The following is a 4,503-nucleotide window of genomic DNA, read 5'->3' as shown; positions in this document are numbered from 1 at the left end:
TCCGTCTCCCTTATTCCCTCCCTCTCTCTCGTCTCCATCTAGCAAAATATGTGAAAAGTACGAGTTTTTCACCACGACTGGTAAGTATTGCCATTGCGAATGATTGTTGTGAAATGACTCTGATGGAATTGACCAATATGCACCACTTTAACAACGGCAATACATTTTCCATAATATCATATAAATGTTGGGTAGCTCCTTCTCGTATAAACAAAGAGAAATTGACTGAATTGGACGGGCTGGAGTTATTATGCATTTTTGATTGACTTGAATTTATTTTCACTTTGTGTTTACAAAGGCAAGGTCCTAAATTATTGTACAGTCTTCTCAAACATAATGTTCTGTTTACCTTATTCTCTGTTATCAAAGGAAGTGAAACATGCTTTGTCGAAAAAATGAAATAAACTTTTGAATTGAATTGAATTGAACAGAACAAACATAACTTTACTATCCAATGATTATCATTATACTATACAGTCACATTTTTTTTTGTCTTTTGCATGAAGCAAAAGGAATAATAGAAACAAAGTATCAAATATACTTTTGCATCAGATACTACATAATACGAAATGGTAATTAATATGATCAAAAGTGTGTGTTCGTGGGTGCTTAATCAAAAGCACAGCTTGGATTACTTAGGCTCCAAAAATTGAACGCATAACAAAGCATAATATTATATTATCCAAATGGTTTATTAGAAAAAAAGAACAACAACAATAAAAGCTGAAACTCCGCATTTGAGAGAGAATTTTGAAATAGAGAGAATAAGAAATAAAGGAAATACAACAAGTTGAGATAAGAGGGGGAAGAAAGGATGTAGAGAAAGGAGAGGATGTCGAGCAGGAGGATTGATAATTTCAAACAGTTATTAATCTTTCTAAGTTTTCTCTTAAAGTTAATCAAACTAGACGATTTTTTTTAAATTGGGTCCAATGAGTTTCAGAGTTCAAGTTCAATAAATGCGAAAAATTGGTTAGCAGATGACTTTCTATTCAAAAGTAAATGTCATGGATTTGACTGTTTTGTCGGGCAGGTGTGTGAATAGAACTATATCTTTGATCAAAATTGCAGATATTTTTTGGAAGGTCAATGTAATTTAAATATATGCATGAGCTGTCCTAAAAACGAATCATGTAAATCTGGAATCTTAAGAATTTTATGTTCATGAAACAAGGGATTGGTGTGTGCATAAAATCAGTCTTGCAGATAATACGCCAAACCTTATTCAACTATTAAAAGTTTACCTGAATAGAATTCTACGTTGCAGTTAGATGAGGAAGAATCAAAGTAGAATAAAATAAAAAAATTAAAAAAAAAGAGCGAGAAAAAAAGGAGTTTATTTATGACTCCAGAATATCTAGGTACAATTTTACTGAGCAGCAACTATTAAGATCACAATAAACCGGTAAAACACGACAGAGTTTTTATAGTTCTATACATAAACATATGCAAAGCATTGGTGTTACTAGAGATATCGACTGAATATTACAACAACAACAACAACAACAAAATAATAATCCGGGAAATATAAGAAACACTTTGAGGTCTGTAAGTGGGAACATGCATGGCAGTAATTGTAATGGTGATGATTTTTGCTGATGATATTGATTGATTGATTGATTGATTGATTGATTGATTGATTGACTGATTGACTGATTGTATTTTATTTCTGAATTTCTTTTTCATACATAATTGAAGTACAAAGTCAATTGAACGAACAAATTGAGCACAGTATAATTTGAATCAGACGGTTAAAACAGATGAATGATTATTCAAATGTACAACGGTTTTTCTAATACAATGCTCAATAAAAACAAACAGGCATTATTTTATGCTTCCTGCAAACATAGGATCTCGTGTGCCTGTCGTTCAAAGACAAATTAAGCAACTCTGCACTCTAAAAACATCCGGGTCAGAACTGACCTGGAAAGGGTCCGTTGGGGTCACACCCCGTTCCGGGTCAGAAATGACAAGGAATGGGATCAGATATGACCCCATTCAGAGTCATATATCGGGTCAGGGTAACCCCATTCCGGGTCTTCATGACCAAATTCCAAGTCATTTTTGACCCGGAACAGGGTGTGACCCCAAAGGACCCTTTCCGGGTCAGTTCTGACCCGGATGTTTTTAGAGTGTGGATATAACAGATATACAGGAGACCATCATCATAAGCAAACGCTTGACGAGGATAATGGCCTCAGGAATTATTGTCTAAACAATACGACATAGTAAGAATATAATATTCAAGTCGCCACTCACTGAGTGGCGATACAGAGAGAGAGAGAGAGAGAGAGAGAGAGAGAGAGGAGGGGGGGTACAATGAGGAGAAAAAAAGAAAAAGAAAGCGCAGCGGTGCATTGTGCAAAATGTGAAGTGTTTGCGTGAAAATAAGTTGTGAATATATGTTAATGTTCATGTTTGTTGTGTTCAGTTCGGATCCCTTTCTTTAAGTATTGACATGGAAGGGTGACAAGAAAGAAGAATAAAGAAAAGTAACAAACAACAACGCTTATACAACAAAAACGAGTAGGAGGAGGAGAAGAGCGACAAGAAACAAAAGAGTTTATATAGGAGTGGCAGATTCGGAACATACACACACATTCTCATGCATGTTTTATTATTCATGTGTTCATGAAAATCCGAGTATAAAAAAAAAGATCAAAGAGTGTATATTGAAATAGCAAAAGTAGCTATTTACTTTAGTTGATCGGACATGCTACCGTTGTGCTAAAATCCTGTTGAAAACTGATGGCACAAAATAGAGAGATTGAGCAACAGACTATATATCAAAAGTTTTGAATAAAAAAGGATTATCAATTTATAGCTCTATGTGTTCGTGTGTGTGATACTGTTAGTGAGAGATAGAGGATGCAGTAGTAATTTAGAGTTTTGCGACAACATTTTTCAACGGGCAGCTTATAGTACGTCACTTCAAAGGTTCGGCATTCATTTTCAGTTGTTGTTTCACCTTGTGCAGTGGCTATTGTTATACCGTACACAGTGCGTCATGACCACATTTCAAAGACTTGAATCGAAATCTACTAGTAACTGCTGTTATCGTTTTATGACAACATGAGGTAAAACGACAATGCAACTTACAAATTATGAAAATAACAATGCAGCTTTCAAACTAGGCCTATAGGCAGGGCTCGACACTAACGGTGGCCCGGTGGCCCGGGGCCACCAAAAATGCATGTCGGGCCACCAAATTTCAGAAATGAAGAAGTTGGTGGCCTGATCGGGCCACCCAAAAAGGTCGGATGTTTGCCTTTGGGCCACCCAAAATAAAAGTTAGTGTGAAGCCCTGCTATAGGCCTTTTTTTTCTATCCCAAAACATCTTGCCGCAGTAACTACACTGTATTATCCGGAAATTAAAGGGGGTGGGGTGCGGGGTGAGGATAGGGGATAGGGGATAATGGATAGATTGTATTTGTTTGTTTGTTTTTTCAATCATGGGTGATGTTTTACTGGTTATAATAAATGTATACTGTTATTCTGAATGTAAGATGTAAGACGTATTTTAATTTTACATCACTTGTTATACATTTTATTCAACTTATATCATATTCAGTTTTATACTTTGATTGCGGCCTATTTAACTTGTCGTATTTTGTATTGTACTTTATGTAATCTATTGTTATAGATTGTAACATTATACTGTTTCAAATTTGTTTCGAATTGTAAATTGTATTTTGATATTTTTATGTAATACAGGGCTCTCTTGTAAAGCAGTTTTATTATACTGAAGAGACTACCATGTATAAAGAAGACAGAATAAATAAATAAAAATAAATAAATAGAAAACAGTTACGAATGACAGAGACAGAGCATTCAGATACACTAACAAAATATCGCTGTCCTAGATTCTTCATTGTACTAGTATTGGAAATTTGCATAACAAGTGTAATCACTGAGGACATCCTGATATATAGACTCATGAAAAGAATTAGTAGGGAAAGAGCGTATCGGGGCAATAACCCCCGAGGGCAATTCCCCCTGGCTAAATAGGCCTGCTGGTTATTGATGAGGTTAGAGTAAAGGTTAGCATTTATGACAAAGGGAGGACTCCCTTCCTCCTTTGTTTGTTTGTTTTAATATAGTTGATAATATATAGGGGCCTGATAAATAATTTTTGCTTTGAAGCGTATCAGGGTAATAACCCCCAAGAGCAATTACCCCCGGCTAAATACATAGTGATAAGGTTAGAGTTAGGTTTACGGTTAGAGTTTGGGGTAGGGTTCGGGATTAGGATTAGAGTCAGGGGAAGGGTCTGGTTATGGGTTAATTGCCTAAGGGGTATAGTTATTGCCCTCGCTCTAGACCGGCTTTGAAGAGGTGCAAAGCTGTATCCATATTTTCTCCCCTCTACTCATACTCCCGAGAACGTGTGTTGTAGAGATGCACAGCGCCCTCTTAGATCACCACACGACACTCTATCAAACTTTCCTTAGCGACGCATAAATAGAGACACAACCAGAAATTTTGCCTGTGCATAGTTCAAT

Source organism: Diadema antillarum, unplaced genomic scaffold (genome assembly GCF_040938485.1).
Source record: "Diadema antillarum isolate AM-2024a unplaced genomic scaffold, OU_Dant_1.0 seq00000715_RagTag, whole genome shotgun sequence".
In the NCBI taxonomy this organism is placed as follows: domain Eukaryota; kingdom Metazoa; phylum Echinodermata; class Echinoidea; order Diadematoida; family Diadematidae; genus Diadema; species Diadema antillarum.
Note: the sequence above shows the minus strand (reverse complement) of the source record.